The 21872-nt window shown below is 40.0% G+C and overlaps 1 protein-coding gene across 1 annotated transcript in view; it reads right to left on the reverse strand.

The window, feature by feature from the left end:
• The window catches only part of FBXO15 (F-box protein 15), a 199821-nt gene that overhangs the window by 75021 nt on the left and 102928 nt on the right, over window positions 1-21872 (reverse strand). Inside the window, exons 19-22 of the mRNA XM_083825765.1 lie at window positions 13985-14355; window positions 7011-7043; window positions 6833-6902; window positions 5291-5324 (exon numbers count right to left, since the gene is read on the reverse strand). The gene's annotated coding sequence lies outside the window, so the exon portion shown is untranslated. The remainder of the gene's footprint in view (window positions 1-5290; window positions 5325-6832; window positions 6903-7010; window positions 7044-13984; window positions 14356-21872) is intronic.

A 21872-nucleotide genomic window follows, 5' to 3' on the forward strand; every position in this document is an offset into this window, starting at 1 on the left:
TTTTCATTCAAAATATTTTCAGTAATTTAATCCTACTACATAATTCAATTTCCACAAAGTTGCATACCTCACCATAACATAGTAAACATGAAAAAAACCTTTATAATACATTGTGGCATTAAGATATTTTCATCCAAAAAACTGTAAACCCCTAAGTACAAAAAATAGCTTTTTCTAGGTAAAAGCAACAGACAGTTTTACATGTTAATAAAATCCAGAATAATAAGATTATTAAGAAGTGCCTATAACTTGAGCCTCTTTCAGGATGCTGTTGATCTAAAGCATATTTCTACCAGTTCCACCTCATTATTCTACCAATACTTTTTGCAGTAACGGGTGAAAGCTTTTATATATGCCAACTGAAACTTCTTATTTTCAGGTGCAATGCGTAACACTGACCTCTGCCAAAACCAGCCTGCTCATACAGGCCCTTTCTTCAATAAATACAAAAGATACTTGCAGATTATTTCACAAACGTTTATCCAGTGGTGAGCCATTGCTGCCAACTGGGCACACTGTATTTCTCAGAGGAACACACAACAGCACTGTTGTGGTAGGCTGAAGGGAAAAGACTTATTTTCATTACAAAGCCTTTCTTTCCTTTCACTCTGTGGAAATGTATAGTTTAATATTAATACGGAATGCATTTTTCCACTGACCATCTCTTCTTGCCTCCAGATTAACACTACAGACATTTTCTCCTGCTCGTAATATCAATTACCTTTCACACAGCAGCTGGTTCTTCCATTTATTACTTATTCCACATACAATTCTCACAGTCATTTTGTTAGAAGAAAAATAAATTCAGGCAAACATATCTTCCAGTAAACTATTTCAATCTTAGATCAGAATGGTTATATGCAGGTTATTTTAGGTTAAAAAATATTCATATTGATTTTTCAAATTGTCTGCCAAAAGGAAAAAGAACATTAGACAGATGATCTGATCTTGGCTTCCAGGGACTTGCTATACAAGCAGATTTGCTCCTTGATGGCTAAAAAAAAATCTGTAGTTAATTGTTGCCAATTGAGACAGTCCATAGCTACTGATTCATACGTATTTACTTTAACCCTGTAGTCCAAGTGAAAACCCATATGATTGTTTTTGGTTTTTTTTTTTTTTTACCTACAGATGTATGTCTACGTTTATTTACCTACACAGAGCAAAGGAGATGTCTTACACTAGGCGTCAAGTCTGGTAAGAAATTAATAGAAGATACAACATTAAAGAAAATAGTAAAAATAAATTAAAAATATTGCCATGAAATAAATTTCAAAATTGTGATTACACTCTCAAGTGCACTTTCCCTTCCAAGAAGGTACAATATACATATTAGCACATCATGAAATACTTTGCACATACAGAATCTGAAAGATGTTAACGACTAATGCTCACAAATTCGAAAATTTTTTCTTTACAATATATGTCAAAATGCCTTAAAATTATGTCAAAGAACGAGTAATATGGAAGTCATCTGAGGTGTTCTAGGCAGCTGACTGTTGGGGTGGGAGAGGTTTTCAACACTTATATCAATATCAGATTGTGCTAGGTATCCCTTTCTCTTCACACGCATTGGCACTGTGCAAACAGTCACACAAAATGATTCTGCAGGGAGAATTTTGCATACCTGTCCTGGTACACATCTAACTAAGCATCCATGCTCCTATAAATAGTGAAAAGTTAGTCTTTAAAGCATTGGGTTTAACTTAATCGCTTAACACTTAACCCACAGACCTCTGCAGAATGCTTCCTTCGAGTTTCAAAGGCTTTACATTAACTAATTGCATAAAATTTTTCCACATGCCTTCTACAGAAGTACTAAATATTGCCAGAACAGACCTACAGGCACTATGGCAACTGAGGATCTAAACATATTTCCAAACGAAAATTATGTTAAAGTTGATATTAATTGTACACATAAAATAAGAGTAAGGTATTTTTTAGAATATTAATCTCTGTAAAGGAGTGCTAAATTTGCTGGATTCTAGATACGTTAGTTGTGAAAGTGCATTGTTAATGCGCCTGTACAACGCAGTGTTATCCATCTCTGAAATTCCTGTGACAGAGTACTCTCTTCCTCTATCAAGGACAATTCATCAGTTATAGAGAAGAATTTTTAAAAATATAGCATTATCACTCTATAAAAAACAATAATTTGCAAATGCAACTGAACAAATATCTGTGTGAATTTTAAAAATTCTCGATACTCCATTAAAATCACCAGGACATAAAAATGGCCTGACAAATACTAATGTTCTGAAAGGGACTGTGTTTAAATTGATTTTAAGTCAAAATAATAAATGGATTTTCTTGTACATTCTAAGAAAGCTCCTTGTGCATCTGAGAGTGGGAACGTGATCTTGTGTAAGAAATAGTACATTTTTTGAATGTGAAGAAACTGAACCCCTGCTTGAAATAGTCTACTCCAACCACATTTAACACTATGAACAATATGATTTATTTTTGATTTACGTTATTTTCTCAGAATTACGGTAATGCCAAGTTCTGTTTCAAAGTTACAGAATTTATCTAGCTAATAGAGAACTTCAAAAATGAAAGCAGAAGAGAGTAAAGAAAGGACCAAATCCTATTACTTTACAGTTCTTCATCCAGAAAAAAAAAATGCTATGTGTCTAGATTTTTATGGCTGTTGTCAATGTAATTTCTGAGCTTCTTACATATATTAATTGATTTGTTCTCCAGTAAAAGCTCCAGTACAGAAAAATAAACTGCCGATTTACAGAGAAAGAGCCACTTCAGAGATGAAGTGACTCACCCAAGATCACACAAAAATACTTTGGGCAACACTGGAAACTGAACTTGAATTCAGATGTACATGTCTCATTTGTGAAGTCAGTTTCCCTTTCTGGTAAGAATGGAGATGACAGTAGCTCATGCAATACTGAATACTTTACATGCATTAAATCTCAGCAATAACCAAGGAACGACCCCAGGACAGATCTATCCATACCCAGCCAGGCACTCCCCTCACCAGTAGAACTGGAAACAATCATGCTGAACTTGCATCTGTATCAGAAAAGAGTTTACAAAATTACTACATTTACACATTTTGCAGTATAATCTGTCCAGGGGAAAAAACAAAAAAACAAACAAACAAACAAAAAAAAAAACACCACAAACGTGTGTATGTACAGCAAGAAAGACATTTCACTTTGATTTGATTAACAGGGGATTAGACCAAAAGAAATAAATTAGATGGAGGGCACAGCCATGCCATTTGTGTGTCTCCTCAAACACAGCTTTCTGCTTTTGCAGACCCAGGAAATTTACAAAAGATAAGCCCAGAAGACAATGTATACTGCAAATATGCCACATTTTTTTTTTCTGCTGGTTAGCACACTTAAAATGCCTATCCTCCTGAACTTAAGAAATTCTAACTGCAACAAAGCTGTTCAAAAACTGAAAATATGCTGGTATTGTTGCTGCTGTGAGCAGCAGCAATGCCTGCTCTTGAGAAATATCCTTTTAACCTTGAAAAGGATTGATGACTTCATGCAGTGATGTATGGGGATATCCGCTCAATAGTTATGAGCAATCGCTTCACCTTGCAGGCTATAGCTACCAGTAGAGATGCATGCAGTTGCAGAACCTAGTTAATCACTGTGTAGTATGGGCATTGGCTGGATTTATAACCACAGCTCTAATAGTGCAGTTGAGTACAGTTTTATTATTTGGGGAAACTGTATCAAAACTGTGTCAAAATTAGAAGTTTTCAGGAAAAAATAAAAAATAAAGCAAAGATGAGGTTCATTGATGGGCTTCTGAAGCCTACCATTTAGAATCTTGTTGCATATAATTTTAATCCAAGCAAACTTAAAAGCTACTACCATAAGACTGAAAAATAAGCTGACAAACTCTGTTATATCCATGATTTAGGTGTAAAACATCAGACTAACCATCCACCCAGCAGTGCCCCAAAGTCCTCGCAATGTCAGTTTGACTCCTCTTTAGCAGCTTGTTACTTTTCCATGTAACCTAATAATCAGCTGCTCAGGACAGCAAGAAGGTGGCTCAAGGAGCCTAACAGAAGCATGAATACAGAAGCTAGCAATGAAAAAGGCAATGAAAATTACATTAGTGCCCTAAGATGTCAGAGAACAGCATATATTTCAGCCTTCACTCAGAACATCAAGTGTTTAACTTCTTAAACTGCTGAAAGTCCTCAAGTTTTTCAGCCAACTATCTGGGAAATGCTCTTATAAAATGAAAACCATTACAAACAAGAAAAACAAACAGGAAAACAAAAACCCACAAAATAATATTCCAACACTCACCTTACATTTTCGGTAGCATCAACAGACAGGGTCATGCAAGTTGATGTTCCATTTCTTGTACATTGATACAACAATTCGCTACTCCTCTACCCTACCCAGCACTAAATAAAAGCTACGGATAGAATCACCTTTGTTCTCTATTTTTATTCAGCAGCCTTAAAGCCTGCTGCTTTAGACTTTCCTGGCCATATCTTCTTTTGCGACTTGGACATTTTTGCTTTTTATACTACCATGTACACAACGTGTCTGGTGCATCTGAAACATGACAAAATCATTGAACATCATAAAAATAAGACTGTGTATGCACTTCTGACCAAGAAATCCTGAAGAACAAGGTGCCATTGTAGGGAGTTAAGAATTGCCCAAGATTTTTCTTTCTACAAAGCACTACGGTTATAGAGCCACACATTACATTTCATGTCAAAATAACACCAGCAGACAACTGAACCATTCTCAAGCAATTCTCCAGACTGTTGTGCAACTCTCTACCTAGATGGCCTTCACAAGAGAGCACAGGTATAGATCGCACTGACTGTTAACGCTCCAAGTAACAGGCAGGACAGGGTAAGTGGAAGGGACAGGAAGGAAAATGTGGATGCCAATTCAGCAATGCTCAAGTAGTCTGCGTCCATATGTATGTATGTATTTGTCTCTGCAAGCCTAAGGAAGATCAGTCAAACAATAAGGGAAAGACAAATGCTTTTCCCCACTATAGATAGCACTATCGGCTTTAAGTTAAGCAGAATGGGACTATTTTTTTCATTACCACCATGGACTCCCAACTTTCCTCTGACTCTTTATGGTCAGCAATTGCCTTAGTGTCAGGGCTCAAAAAGCAGAAGAGAAGCTGCAGAGCTGTTGAAAATACATGAGCCAGAGACAGGGACTAAATGAATGAGTGCCATGTATAATGCATGAGATTTGACAGATCTGTGGGATCTGCTCCTAAATGATTCACAGCCCTAAGAAAACCAAGCATATGGTTCTTCAGATACCTGCTCTTGAAGGATTCTTGCAGTCATTTGTTGTCTCAGGGTGGAAACCAGGAGAGGAAAAAAAAAAAAAAAAAAAGGAAGAATTAAAAATTCTTTCATTCCAGTTTACCCTAAAACAGAACACACACACGAGTCCAAGCTCATCTTGCTTTCAGAAATGTGCATGAAAATATGTACTGAAATATGTATTTGAAATTTAGATTACCTCTCCTCCCTGCAGGAACCAAGCCTTAATTCAGCATTAGATTTTATGCATTTCTATAACCCCTTATTGTTTTGGAATCGATCTCTCATTGCTTTGGCTAACCAAACACTGAACCTGCTTCTCAGTATCAGCTTCCTATCACAATTCAACTGATAAATACAAAGCTGCATTCAAATTTGAGGGACTTCCCAGATAAACACTTGCTTGAAGACCTATTCAGAGACCTTGGGAAATTATACTAATTATACTCAAAGTGACCACTTCTCCCCATCTGCAAATTTAAGGAGTTTAACATTTTCATTAAAAAGGAGAAAACACGGTAAGTAAGCAGAATAATGAGTATTAATTCCTAAAGTGTAACTAACACCATAAAATTTCAGAGTCTTTCCCTCTGGGGAAGCAACTGTTCAGCCAGCTGGTTGCTTTCCCTTCACTCCAGTAACAATCATTCACAGTTTGAGGCTTAAGTCTTCTAGATAGCAAGACCTGGTGAAGGCTGCGCTGATCTCTGGTGCAATGCATGTCAGCCAGGTGCCTGTCGGTCTGCAAGCCATGCCTCATGCTGCCTTTCCCATCAGCAGCTTCCACCAGCCATGCCTTACACCAAAGCTCATCTAATTTTTTTCTTTACCAGCAATTTTTTGTTTTATTTCTTAAAACATGCATATCATGTCGAGAAGAAAATCTCTCAGGTCACCAGAAACTTTGGCAACATCTGCCTCATACACCCCAGGAAAGACTGACTTGTGCCTTTTGCACTTCTGATGAGTGACCTACAACTTTCTTTTATTTTCCCCTTTTTATTATGCATCTTAAACATACCACCACATCTTGAGAAACACAATTAAGTTTAAGGTCTCTGTAAATTTTTAGAATTAATCATACAGCAGTAAGTCCCAGGTATGCTGTGAACAGGAGAACAAGATTTTTAATCAAGCAAACTGTGTACTAACTAACAACATGCTTGCAAGGCAAAAGTTATATACTGATTTATTTTAAGTTGCTGAAATAGGGGCGATGGGATGGAGTAAAGAAAAAAGAAAGAGAAGCCAAAAGCAGAAAGTCAAGCCAAAAAGCAAGCCCTGAGGGGAAACAAAGGTAAGATCATATTTATCTATACAGCTGTAAGAAAGCAAACCTGCTTCCATAGCTGTTGACCCTATGATGATATGGAATAGCCCGTACTGCAAACAGTATTTGATATTTACCAGCAGACTCTCAAAGGAAAATCTCTAGGGGTATTTGAATTTGCTTTTTCTTTTCCTTGACTTGTCAGAGAAGAAAGATGTCTCTCGCTTTTCGCCACCATCAACAGAAAAGAATAAAACTGAACCCACCTAACTCACTCCTCGTGAAAGCAATCTTAAGAACAAATGTTCCTCTTCTCCCATGCACACACACATAACCCTGATGACAGCAATAGAGAAAAAATTTGAGCATGCTTAGGTACCCAAGAAGAACAGAGGGTTTAGTAAGCAAAGTTAAAGGTCACCTAATGTGCAACAACAGTCTTACCTGGATCACAAAAGCCAGCTTTCATTCGTGAGCCTGATAAACTTAAAAAAAAAAAAAAAAAATACAAAACCAAACAAAATCAAACGAACAGAACACAACTACTTATGTACAGTATGCTTAAGTCTCCAAATTCAGGTATGCATAGGAGCACTAGTTAACTGTATTTTTCAGTACATATCTTCACATTTGGAAGTTTTTTCAAAGCTTTTTTTTTTTTTTCCCCAATTTAAACATAACATTCAACTATGGCATTGGTTTGATAACAAGAACTACTGTAGGTCATATCTTGCATAATGAAGTTATGGCTAATATAAAACACCAATTTAACAGGCTGAAAAGGGCATAAAAAGTCTAATTTTATTCTGCTACAATTTAGTATGCGTTAGAGAGAAAAATATGTAAAGGAATAAGGGAATATACTTATCTGCTACTATTGCCAAAAGGAAAAAGTGTGGACTTAAAAAAAAATAAAATAACTAATAGTGGTCATTTCTTTTTCCTACATAGTACCAGAATTTCAAACTTTTAGCACTATAAAAAGTCTAGGAAGTAACTGCCCCTAACTTCATATATTCCAGAGTAGAAAAGTATGCCAATAAAGCCAAATATCATAAAAGTGGAAATTTTTAAATCAGAAATTTGAACTGTATAGTTTTCAATAAATAATCTGATGTGCTAAAAGATATCTTTTGTTAATTTAAGTATTGACATTAAAATAATTTTGTTGCAAAACGAACAGACTAAAAAAAAGGTTTCTTTCATGTTTCTCCAAATGGAAAATTATAACCAAAATATAGGAGCATATCTGTGAAAGGGTAACTTCAAATTATTACATTTGCTAGTTCAGTTTACACAAATTGTGCACAAAGCTCTCTCTCCCACTCTGTTCTCTCATATTTCCTACAGACGCACACATACACCATATTTAAAACAATACCCTTGGTCTGCAGGTTAAATCCTGACCGATTTCCAGTTATCCCTGGCCAGTTATCCAGGGAGCTAGATGCTTACTTCCATGTAAAACTTCCTAATATTGAAGGAAGGGTTGAGGCAATCCCAAGCACTCATACAGATTGGGCAAAGAATGGATTGAAGGCAGCCCTGATGAGAAGGACCAGGGGACGTTGGTTGATGAGAAGCTCAACTTGAGCCAGCAACATGAACTTGCAGCCCAGAAAGCCAGCCATATCCTGGGCTGTATCAAAAGAGAAGTGGCCAGCAGGTGGAGGGAGGTGATTCTCCCCCTTTGCTCTGCTCTAATGAGACTCCACCTGGAGCCCTGCAATCAGCTCTAGGGCCCCCAGCACAACAAGGACGTGGACATGTTAGAACGAGTCCAAAGGAAGGCCACGAAGAGGATCAAAGGGCCTCACTTCTATGAAGGCAGGCTGAGGGAGTTGGGGTTGTTCAGCCTGGAGAAGAGAAGGCTCTGGGGAGACCTTATAGCAGCCTTCCAGTACCTAAAGGGGACTACAGGAAAGCTGGGGAGGGACTCTGTCAGGGAGTATAGGGACAAAGGGTAACGGCTTTAAGCTAAAAGAGGGTAAGTTTAGATCAGATATCATAAAGAAATTCTTTACTCAGAGGGTGGTGAAGGCACTGGCACACGTTGCCCAGAGACAGGTTGCCTGTGGATGCCCCATCCCTGGAGGTGTTCAAGGCCAGGCTGAATGGGGCTTTAGGCAAGCTGGTCTAGTGGGAGGTGTCCCTGCTCATGGCAGGGCAGGGGTGGAATTAGATGGTCTTTAAGGTTGCAACCCAAACCATTCTGTGATGCTGTGAAGGATCAGGTGGTAGTAACTCCTTGGGTGAGTTACTCCCACGCCTTACAGAAATGTGTTAGAAGAACTTTATAAATGATGTTGTGACAAATTATGCATGTCATCCTGGCTTTAGTGCTTCTCAACTAATGTTAAGAAACATGAGCACACACCCTGGGTTTTGGGGCAGATTTATATAGCTCACCACAGTTCCAGCATTCTATCCTAATTAGAATTCAGAGGCATGCACAAAGCACGCTTCCTATATTAGGCATTTTATAACATTACAATGACAAATATTTCGTCTTCACAGTGGCTATAGTACTTTTATCCGAAAGCTGCATGGGTAAAAGAGTTGTTTAGGAAAGCACCGTGCAATGGAGTCTCTTCTGCCTGAGGAGGTTCAAATCTACTTATTTCCCTGCAAGAAGAATATCCTAGCCTACAGAGGCTGTCTGGCCTGAGATAATTTACCTTCTCATTGAAGCTGTGCCACTTTGTAAATTGTGATCCATGATTTACTGGACCAGGAAGAGGACTGACTCATTACATGAGTGTGACCCTCTCCTCTGGGGTTATACACATTCCCTTGTTGAGAGAATACTTCAATCCTTTTACCCTACCTGCAGAATCTCATTCTGTTGAATGATCATATGATGGTCTTCTGTCAACAAATACTTGACCTTACTTAGGCCTATATGAGGCTAAGAGCTAGCTAAGCTTGACCTTACAGGCCAAAACATAAGTAGAGCCTGTAACACTACAGTTATGAGAAAACCCTTGTCACGTATCTAGTACCTATGGGTGGACAGGGATGATCTGAGAGAAGAAATACTAAGATGTAGAATGGCTGAGCACACATGGGTTATTCTGCCACTACCACAGCAGCCCACTGGGGGGCAGATGAAAATTCTTCACTTTCCATATGTCTACAATGAATTCATTAAAAAAAAAAAAAGCATTATTTCTAAACTGTAGATTAATACATCAGAGGAACATTAGATATTATGATAGGAACAACAAGCAAAGATCTCATTCTGAAACAAATCAATACCTATACCAAAGATTACTCCTTATCTCCAAACTTTGTGAGAATCTATTTTTGGAGGCAAATACTAGACATCCCAACATCTGACTAATTATTTGTAATTTTCTCAAAGATCTTGGTAACTGAAGCTATACAGCTGCAAAACATTACTCGGTCATTACATGATTACGCAAATATCAAAAACAGTCACAGCTTAACAACAGCAATACAAAGCTGTCACAACAGGCTGCAGACAATGTTCTCCCCAGGTTAGTTCCTTTAGTGGCATGTTGGTGCTGCAGGCAGGCTGACATCTGGTCTGGTGGTGCTTCACAGTATATAAGGAATCCTTGAGTTGGGCCAATCCAGACAGAAATCACAAAACCCTCCTCTTAGGCCTCCAGAAAAGAGGACATCATGTTGTTGCACTTCTGTGCTCCACCTGACCTCTGCTCATTCTCCCAGCCCATTGTAGGTTTTACCATCTGAGAGAGAAGCACCTCAGCCCACAACACATTTATTTACACTGGTAGCTTACCATGACTGCAGTGAGCTGCAGGCAAGCATGGCATAGATCCACTGTTTGCTTGTCTGGCCTGGGCAAATCAGGCCTGGATCAGGCCTACAAGTGCTCTCTGACTCCATATAAGCAGCTTATTTTCAGTTCTTGCCAAACAAAAGAGTGAGGAAGATGGAAGACTGAAGTTGGAACTAATTCCAGTGCACTTCCGCAGAAGAGACTTCTCCTTTCAACTTAACACTCTGGCCTGCATTCCAATATGTTTTTATATAATGCATTACATAGCCTGTGTCCAATATGATGGTGCTCTCTTGTTCAGGTCAATTTGAATTTTTCAAGTAGGATTTCCTGTGACGTACTACCATGCATTTCAAGATATGTAGGGGATGTTTCCATTATTCATTGTGTAATGTCATAAGTAAAAACAAATCTTTCTAGGAAAACAATTGCTACCTCTATTATAGCTTATATTGATTAAATACATGATTTAGAAAATTAATGGACAATGAAACAATAAATAGCTCTTTTCTAGGATGACATATTTTCAATAGGCAAGATTATCTTGATTTAACTTAGTTACAACTCCTTATAACAAAAATTTGCAATTTTACTTGATTAGTATGCCCTTTAGTGAAGACATTTTCTCTTTATTAGCTATGAGATGTGACTATGGACACAAGGTATGATGAACAGTATTGATGCCATTGTAATGCCCTCTGAGACATGATATGCTCCTAACAGAGAAGTTGGATTAATATTAAAAACTATTCCTTTCTTTCAGAATACAGAAACCAGATTGAACTGACTTTCCCAAGCAGGGGGAAGTTGCATACTCTAGACCCACCTCCCTGCCCTTTTGTGGTTGCATTTGCATACTGGGTGCCTGGTTCTCTCCTATGCTGCACGTTTTATAAAGTAAATATAAGATGCCAGTATGTAGCATACAGTAGGAGAGGACAGATCCAGTTGTGACAGTGCTCGGCTAGCAGAGGTGTTTGTTATGACACCATCTGTGTTTTGTTTTTGTTTTTTTACACTTTTTTACACTACATAAAGCTTACTCTGCAGCCACCATATGTAGTGCCAGATTCCCCACTCCACTTCAAGTGTCATGATTGCACAGTGGAAATCAATGAAGTTACACAGCCAGAAAATTAGTGAAACACAGATCGACCCCCACGCCCCGAAGGGACTTTAGTTCACTGGTGGGAGAAGCAATCCTTCTAACACACATTTGTCAATCTGACTCCATTTATGTCAATTTTAAGTATTGCTTTTGACTTGAAGGGAGTAGCCACACTTATGTCCTGTTTGGAAAGTCCTCTGGAAACTCTTTCAGAAATCTATTTTAATCAGATAGAGTTTAAAAACCTGTACACACGATGAATGGTATTTAAATGAAGTTAGCAGTATTTTTTAAATGTGAAGACAAAAAGGTATTCAAGTGTTCTAACGAAAAGCAGCAATTTTCTGAGCAACACAAATTAAGTGACTACTGTTAATCCTCTACATCTGAGAAATAAGATCCTTAACTGAGGCACATATAATTTAAGGTTGACAATTTATAGAAGGTAAATTTTAAGTTGTGTGCAAATCTACACAGTCCCTTGTAGAAAAAATCGTTAATTCACATGAAGCAGAAGATACCACACAGTGAACTACAATTTACCAGCAGAGAGTGGGGGACACATAACTAAATAATGGCTAGTGAATCACACTGTGAACTTCATTTATATTCTCACCAAACAATCACTACTGATGTCCGTTAAATAAAGCACAGGTTGATAACATTATACACTCTAGGCAAGATAATAACCTGTCCCTTCATCCAGTTAATGTTCTTTTCAAGTCTTTCATACTGATCCAACCAAAAAGTTGAATAAAGAGTAGACAATTTTTACCATACAAAATAGGAAAGATCATATAACACGAATAAAGAAATGGATTCTAAATGTTGTTTCTTGCCACTTTGCTTTAAAAGAGAGATCAAGAGACATTACCAGGCATGTAGTTCAACCTACTTGGTCAGATAACTGAGGAACACAGCACAGAAGTAAGACTAAAAATACATAGTGCATTTCACACACACACACACACACACCAAGAAATATTTTTAAGCAAAAATAAAAGCTAAAAAAGAGAGGTGGGTGTACAATGAGATTTAGCTTTATATTTTGAAAGAGCACAAGAAATTACACAATAGTTAGGGCATACACTGCTTTTAGATAATGAAAATAAAATAGAAATAAGAACAAAACCTGTGTTTTTCATGATGTCATTATTTCAGATTCTTCCTAAAGAAGACTCACTCTTGCCAAAAGAAATACTTTTTTCTTCTGCTAAATCTGTTACAATAGTACTGTAACTCTTATAAGTATAGAAACATGCTAATTAGGATGTGTGCTAACTATGCAAAAAAGCTTTCTGTAAATTCCAGAAACAATTATTTCACTATCACAGAGAGTTTTTAAATGAATCTAGGTACTGGAGAATTCAGGTTCTGAAGTAATAGGAAACCCTCTCCATCAAAATGACAGAGCTTTGATAGGCACCATTTTAACTTTACAAAGCATTAGTGGTATGAGCGTGTAGTTCATCAGTGTATTAAACAACATTTTAAATTTATACGTATATAGAAAACACAAGGTGGTTTTTGGTATTTTTTGTTTTTTTTTTTTTTTCTTTTTTTACGGCCACCTCATTCGATGATGTGATCTAAAAAGATCTCTCCTCGCTGAAACCCTCAGAATATCATTTTTCAAAGGTGCCTAAGGTTGAAGAGATTACTTCAATAGAAACTCACTGTTCAGACACCTGCCTGATGAAGTTCTATCCCGTTAGCCATATCCATCCTGAAGCAACATTAGACCTATGATGATATCTTGAAAAATTAAAATGATTTTTGAATGGGAAATGAATCTTTTATATAAATAAATATATATATGTATTTGGCAAAAGCCTGAGATATTCCAGAAGTTACTAAAAACAAACATTTAACAGCTATAATCATTAACCACAACAATTTGTTTACACTGTTCAGGAGGACAGAGCAACTGCTGTGCAGTACAAGTAGTTTCCAGCAAGCATGCTGAAAATACACCAGAGAGTAACACACACAGAGAGAAGCCACAGCCACTTATGCAGATTATCATGTATTACTGCTAGATTTTTTTTTCTGTAGGACTCCAGTCAGCATAGCAGCATACATTCACTGGGGTGCCAAGCCCCCTGTTTCCCCCAGCTTGAACAGCAGTGACACACGCTCTACATCCTGAAGGAGAGTTCAGTACAGATCTGAGTGCTTAGTGAATTACTGGCTTCATCTAACAAAGCACAGCCGTTTCACATTCTGTTTATAGATGCATCATGGTGATGCATAGACCTTGCCAAAGGGAGAATTATACAGCAACACTCTTTACGGCTAGGGAATCTTAGCCAAAAATATAGGCTTATAGCAAATTGGTCTCCTGTTTCCTTGTGATTCTTCCACTGATTCCACTACCTCCCTAAAATATATTTACTAAAAATAATGCATTATTAAATGAGATATAGGGAGGCTCTTTAAATATACCTTTACACACTTGTCTGTTGTCTGTTCACCCTCAGAAAGGAAAGAATAGATTTTGTTTGATTTTAATAATTACAGTTAGATGACATACTTTCTCACCTGCATCACACAGGAAGGATTACAAACAGGTTGTGGCTGAGCTTGCACCGTAACCTCCAACCCTCATGCAACCACCCCAGGGAATTGTTCATCATTACAGCCTCTGCCTTCCTTTGAGTATGAAGGGAGATCAGGGCTAGCACACCACAGGGAGCCTTCTCTGATGATCGACAAACTCAAAATGGTTCGAGTCAGACACATGAACGAAGGGAAATGGATGAAAAACAGCTCGATCTCCTCAGTATCCAGAGGGAGACCAAGAAGCTGCATGCCTCAGTGCACAGGCAGTACTACGGTATGGATGCTGCCATGAATCTGCACAGTTGCTGGCACAGACTCAAGCTGAATTCTGATGCAGTCTTTCAATATATCTAGAAAAGAAAAAGCAGATATGAGCTAAGTAATATTTTCCTTCATATTTTGACAGGGCAAGGAGTACAGACCACTTTTACTCTTGATGCTATCCTATTAACTGAAAAGACAATATGTTGTATAGGATTCAGTGCCAGTTTTTATGAAGCAAAGGCATTTAAATTTCTCTTCACTGTAATTGAGCACAAGTTGTTTTGTTAGGAAAGTTTAAAATGTACAAATGATCTGATGAAATCCTTTGTTTGTGCTAGAATATGCACCCTTGTCAAAGCTGGATCTTTCACACCAACACATTGATTCCACTAAAGTTTTGAGCAAGATAAGCTCTGTGCACTGGGGTCTGCTTCACACATGACAGAAAACTAAATTAAAAATGTAGCATTCCGATACAATTCACAGAGCATTTGAAAGCTCCTCCTAACTCCACTGTGTAAGAAAAACAAATTTAAAACCCATGAAAGTGATCAGAACATGGAGTATTGCCAATCTGCCCACCACAAAATTTCATGATGTGGTTCAAAGTTTTGGAAACACATATGCACCCCAGCTTCCTTTCTCTACAAGTTTGCAATTGTTGTTTCAAAGATTGTCACAGAACAATCCTTCTCTTTCCTTCTAAGTAGAGCATTTCTATTCAAAACACTGATTAACAATTCTCCTTTTAAACAATAAAATACCACTCGACCATGAAGTGATGCCATGTTTTATGTTGTAGGCCTATCAGCCACCTCATTCTTTGAGCTTCATTGCTCTGAGGCAGTTTCAGGCTAAAGTACTTAGATAAAAGACTGCACGAGTATAATGATGGGAACGCAATAAACGGCAGGCAGGCAACAGCATCACCTGAGCACCGAGCACCAGTACGGTGGCAAGCACCATGCTACACTGTAATGGGGATACTTATGTCACAGAAGATGTTTTCATGAACTGAAGTTTCTGGATGTTTACAGGACTGAACATCCTAAGACAACATTTCCAAGAGTAGATGTGCTTCATTAATATGCTATTACAACCATCTTTTAATTCTCTTTCTTCCCATGCATCCTCACAATCTGTTATCTCTCGCACCATCCATGGGGTAGGGCCTGGTGCTGACTCAGTGGGAATTACTGTCCTGACTGCCCCACTGTACATCAGCTACGCTAACTTTTCCTTAGAAGGCTCCCAATGAGGTCCTGCTGCTTTTATAGTTCAACTTAGATCATGCTGTTTTAGAATTCAGATAGTAAAACCAAACCCTTTTGTCTACTCTTTTGGATGTTTTTACAGAGCCATACTTAAAGACAGCATTTACTTTTATTGAAATCATTCATGCTGTAAGTTTTACTTCACCTGAGTGTAAAGGAACATAACATCTCTAGAGTGCCAAAATAATCTTTTTCTATCCTTCACTTGAGTAGAAGATTTGACTTGCTCAGCTTCTTTTTACGGGTACTAGACACTGGTATCCAGCTTCAAGGACAGCCATCGCTAAAAGAAGTTAGGAGCTGGGGAAAAAAAACAATATTATCACATATCTTCTGTTCTTCCCAGCACTTTAGGCAATCCATTTTAGATCCTAAACATTTTGATCCACAGCCTACCGCAGGTCAGCTCAACATTTACCAAGGTCTGCAAGGGAAATGTCCTGGCTCTGCCTCTGCAGCTCCATCCAGGCACAGCTGGGACCACAAAGCCCAGCTACAGCTGGCCCCAGGAATCCAGTGCTGCATCTCCCTGTACTTCTAGTGCCATTCAATTCTCTGCCAACAAAAAGCCAGTTAAGGAAATGCCTTCTGCTATTTCTGGCACAGGGAAGGACTGCAAGGCTTTGCTGCATCCATCTGCATTTTCAGCACTGAACAGCCTGTTATTTATTTTGTGTCAAGCATCAGATTTCCCCATATGAAAAGCAAAAATACATGTATAGCCACAGAGAGCCTTTTAGATTACAGGAAGTAAAACAAAGAATGTGACAATAAGAACACCAAGAGAAATCATGCTGGAACATGTTTCTTACAGATGTTTACAGTGAGCTGATCATAGAGTGGCTGCATGTCTGCTGACAGCAGGATGACCATGGAAAACCTTATAAAAACACAGATACTAAACAACAATTACAGCAACCGATAAATGCATTACCCCCTATCTATGCATTATACCCGTGGAGCACTGAGGTACTTGATGAAGACACTGCTACTGCCAGAAAGATCTTCTAACCTGAAATAAAGCATGAATTAATAGAATTCAAGTGATGTGAAACAAAATACCAAAGTTTGTCTTTGCAAAGCATTGCTTTGTCTAACTCATATAACTTCATTGAATTTACTACCGTATTTCAGCTCCCAGATCTCATTCCCAGTAATTTCTGAGTTACTGAGCAAGCATCTGCTTCTCACTTTTATAATATTAACATATTTTGAAAAACATGATTTTCCAAAACCCAAGCTTCTACTTAAAAATTGATTTAGGGGCACTTATATTAAATTAGTCTTCCTAGTCTGTAGTTAGTAGATCATACCCTACAGGTTCAAAATTAAACATGCAATGTCTATTCTAGTCTCCTGTATATGATACCAGAAAGAGATCCTTGTGGATTCTGAGTACCCAATGCTCCACTTGGAATATGAAGGAGCTGATGTTTAGCATCTCTACATATCATACATACACAATGCACGTTTAGCACTTGTGTGTGTGCAAATACAGAGCACACCATTGCAGAAAAAAAAAAGTCAGCTCAAAGCACAAACTGCTTATATACAGATGTATGTTTTATTGTCGCTTTCCATGTATTAAACCATCTTCATGAAACTCTAGAGCCTAAAAAGAGCTAGGCTGGCCCTCATGCAGAGATAGCAGAGCCAAAATCTATTCAACCACTTCACCCCTGTCACTTCTCCATTCATTGGCATTCACTGACACGTAAGCAGAGAGGATGTATCCAAGCAAAGTGGCTTATTACTAATTGCACCAGCTTCATTAATACTGCATTGTGTGTCTCTTGGCTATAGAGGGCGGGTAATGCAAAAGATATCAAAAGCTTATCAAAATGTATGTATAAATAGTTGGTCCAATGTTTTACATGAATATATTAGCAGTCTCTCCTTTAACAGCCCAAACAGGAAAAAGGGTAGTTTATCAGCTGTTCACCAGAAACAAAGGGGAAATAGCTTTAATTTCCCAAATACTCAGAGCTATATACATCATTCCTATGCCCTTTATGTAATTAGGCATTACTTCAGAATGAGAAATTCTCTATGTGGTGCAAAGTTATCTGGCTGTAAACAGGACTATCTATGGTGCTGTCATTTGTAGAAAAATCCTAACAACAAAAATGTAGATAAGGAAAGGTCTGTATCGGAGGCATCCAGAACTTGGAGGAAATCACTCCATAAGGACCATAGCTACTTCAAACTCAAAAGAAAGAATTCTAGACAATACCAAAATGGAGGCATAAGCATCTTTTTGCTCAAGTGCAAGACGAGGACTGCTTCTTGCAACTGTTTACAAGTGTCTAAAGAAAAAATCTCCATGCTAGTGTGCTGACCAAATGACTATCACTCTCCACCTCTGAGCAAAGCCTTATGTTCTGGGCAATGGATATCTGTAAACAGGACAAGTACATGGGAAAAATGCTGAATCTTTTATACTTTCCACCTTTTTCCACTTCTCCTGGAGACCAGGAAAGTCAGTGCGGGTTCCGACAAACATACTACTACAAGTTGCATGTGCAACTTTGACCTGCCACAAAGAGCCAAGCGAGTAAATATCCAACTAAATACAGTATTCTTCACCCAAGTTAAATTCTACTACTGTCTCAGAACAGATTCAGCTGCTCCTAAAAATGAAATGAAAGTTTTCCAGAGTCATGTCATGAACAGATTTTTGAATTTCAAGCATTTCTTCCCCCCTTTTCCTTACTGAATAATACTTTTTAATACCATTGAGCAGGAAGCCTCACTGAGCATTTCTTACATGGAACTGAAATCCCAGACGGCATCCTGCTGTACCTTGGGTAATACTTTTGTTTGAGCTACAATTGCCAATAATTAGAAATTATTAGCTCAAGACACGTGTTGTCCCAATAAACCTATCAACCTGTTTTTTAATCTCGAGAAGAAAGTGCAAACACTTTCCATCATGCAAGGGAGTCTATGCATTTCAGGAAATATTTTAGTCATTAATGTATCATTTCAATTACTTATGGCCAGCAGTTTAGTAATTAAACTGAGCATGGAATTTGGAGATGAACTAGTCAATTTATTTTTTTCTTTTTCACTTAATCTCTGATGGGCACCTTTTATATTGTTTAAATGCAACCATACAGATACATGAAATTCAAAAAACTGTTTCCTGAAATCACTTTGTTTTCACTGGATCTGCCAGGGATGGAGTTAACTTTCTTTGCAGCAGCTGATATAGCACTGTGCTCTGCATTTCTGTCTAAAGCAGTGCTAGTTTCGGCAGTCGCTGAGCAGCGCTGGCACAGCCTGGAGGCTTTCTCTCCATCCACCTGCCACCCCCCATGCACACACTAAGGCCAGCAGGCTGGAAGAGGGCACTGCCGGGGCAGCTGACCCAAACTGACTAAAGAGATCATAGAATCATAGAATCATAGAATATCCTGAGTTGGAAGGGACCCTTGAGGATCATCAAGTCCAACTCTTGATACCGCACAGGTCTACCGAAAAGTTCAGACCATGTGACTAAGTGCACAGTCCAATCTCTTCTTAAATTCAGACAGGCTCGGTGCAGTGACCACTTCCCTGGGGAGCCTGTTCCAGTGTGCAACCACCCTCTCTGTGAAGAACCCCCTCCTGATGTCGAGCCTAAATTTCCCCTGCCTCAGCTTAACCCCGTTTCCGCGGGTCCTGTCACTGGTGTTAATGGAGAAAAGGTCTCCTGCCTCTCGACACCCCCTTACGAGGAAGTTGTAGACTGTGATGAGGTCTCCCCTCAGCCTCCTCTTCTCCAGGCTGAACAGGCCCAGTGACCTCAGCCGTTCCTCGTACGTCTTCCCCTCCAGGCCTTTCACCATCTTCGTAGCCCTCCTCTGGACACTCTCCAACAGTTTCATGTCCTTTTTATACTGTGGTGCCCAGAACTGCACACAGTACTCGAGGTGAGGCCGCACCAGCGCAGAGTAGAGCGGGACAATCACCTCCCTTGACCTACTAGCGATGCCGTGCTTGATGCACCCCAGGACACGGTTGGCCCTCCTGGCCGCCAGGGCACACTGCTGGCTCATATTCAACTTGCTGTCTACCACGACCCCCAGATCCCTCTCTTCTAGGCTGCTCTCTAGCGTCTCATCGCCCAGTCTGTACGTGCAGCCAGGGTTTCCCCGTCCCAGGTGCAGGACCCGGCACTTGCTCTTATTGAACTTCATGCGGTTGGTGATCGCCCAGCTCTCCAACCTATCCAGATCCCTCTGCAAGGCCTTTCCACCCTCATTCGAGTCCACAACTCCTCCAAGTTTGGTGTCATCAGCAAACTTGCTCAAAATACCTTCTATTCCTACATCCAGATCGTTTATAAAAATATTGAAAAGTACCGGCCCTAAAATGGAGCCTTGAGGGACACCACTGGTGACCGCCCGCCAGCCTGACGCAGCCCCATTTACCATAACCCTTTGGGCCCTGCCCGTTAGCCAATTGCTCACCCATCGTATGATGTTTTTATTTAGCTGTATGGTGGACATTTTGTCCAGTAGGATCCTATGGGAAACCGTGTCAAAAGCCTTGCTGAAGTCCAAAAAAATCACATCAGCTGGTTTCCCTTGGTCCATCATACGGGTGATCTTATCATAAAAGGAAATCAGGTTAGTTAGGCAGGACCTGCCCTTCACAAACCCATGCTGGCTGGGACCAATGACTGCTTTGTCCCCCAGGTGAGCCTCAATAAGTTCGAGAACCATCTTCTCCATGATTTTACCAGGCACTGACGTGAGACTGACAGGCCTGTAATTGCTAGGGTCTTCTTTCTGACCCTTCTTGTAAATCGGCACAACATTTGCCAGCTTCCAGTCTACCGGGACCTCTCCAAATTCCCAGGATCGTTGAAAAATAATTGAGAGAGGTTCCGCGATGACGTCCGCCAGCTCTTTCAGCACCCGGGGATGAATCCCATCCGGACCCATGGACTTGTAGGGATCCAGGTGGAGTAGCAAATCCCGCACACGTTCAGGGTCGGTTGGGAGTTTGTCATCCCCACCGTCCCGGTCCTCCAGCTCAGGGCACCCTGGGTCCCGAAGCCCATCATCGGCATTGAAGACAGAGGCAAAGAAGGCGTTAAGCGTCTCTGCTTTGCCTATGTCATTGTCTGTGAGGAGACCTTCCCTATCAAGGAGCGGTCCTATGTATTCTTTAGTTCTCCTTTTTCCATTCACATATCTGAAAAAGCCCTTTTTATTTTCTCTCACAGACACAGCCAGCTTCAACTCAAGGTGTGCTTTGGCCACACGAATTTTCTGCCTACAAACACGAACGGCATCCCTGTATTCTTTCCATGACACCTGGCCCTCCTTCCAGTAGCGAAACACTCTCTGTTTCCGCCTAATCTCCATTAGAATGTTCCTGGTCAGCCACGCCGGCCTCCTGCCCCGCCTGCCTGACTTGCGATATTTAGGAATTGCTTGATCTTGTGCTTCTAGGAGGCATCGTTTAAAGAATGACCAGCACTGGTGGACATCGAGGCCTTCAAGAGCAGTTTCCCAGGGGACCTTGCTGACTAGTTCCCTGAGCAGCCTGAAGTCCGCTTTCCCCATATCTAGGGATGAGGTTTTGGTGGCACTTTTCCTTCTGTCACCGTAAATTTTGAACTCAACCACTTTATGGTCGCTTTGACCAAGGCGGCCACCAATCACCACATCTCCCACCAGACCCTCTCTGTTTTCTAGCAACAGGTCTAGGAGGGCACCTTTCCTAGTTGGCTCCGTTAGCACCTGCACCAAGAAGTTATCATCAAGGTGCTTCATGAACCTCCTGGACTTGCTCGTGTCAGCCGTGTGGCACTCCCAGTTAACGTCTGGCAAGTTGAAGTCCCCCATAAGGACAAGGGGAGTTAATCTCGAGGCCTCTCTTAGTTCTGTAAAGAATAATTTATCGGCGCTATCGTCCTGGCCAGGCGGTCTGTAATAGACTCCCACAACGACATCCCCTTTATTCATTCGTCCCTTGATCCTTACCCAGAGGCTCTCAACTTTGCCATCTCCGACCTGAAGTTCCACACAGTCCAGCCCCTGCTTCACATACACCGCCACCCCACCACCTCGCCTACCCTGCCTGTCCCTCCTGAAGAGCCTGTAACCATCTATCGCAACACCCCAGTCACAGGACTCATCCCACCAGGTTTCGCTTATGCCGATGATATCGTAGTTGCAGGACTGGGCCAGGACTTCTAGCTCATCCATTTTATTCCTCATACTGCGTGCATTCGTGTAGAAGCACTTCAGGTGCGTCTCCTTACACTCAGCACCTTGTGGATCTGCCCGAAGGACCTCACTGGCACCCATCCCCTCTGATTCTAGCGTACCTTC

The sequence above is a fragment of the Anser anser genome (assembly GCF_964211835.1).
Source record: "Anser anser genome assembly, chromosome: 2".
NCBI lineage: Eukaryota > Metazoa > Chordata > Aves > Anseriformes > Anatidae > Anser > Anser anser.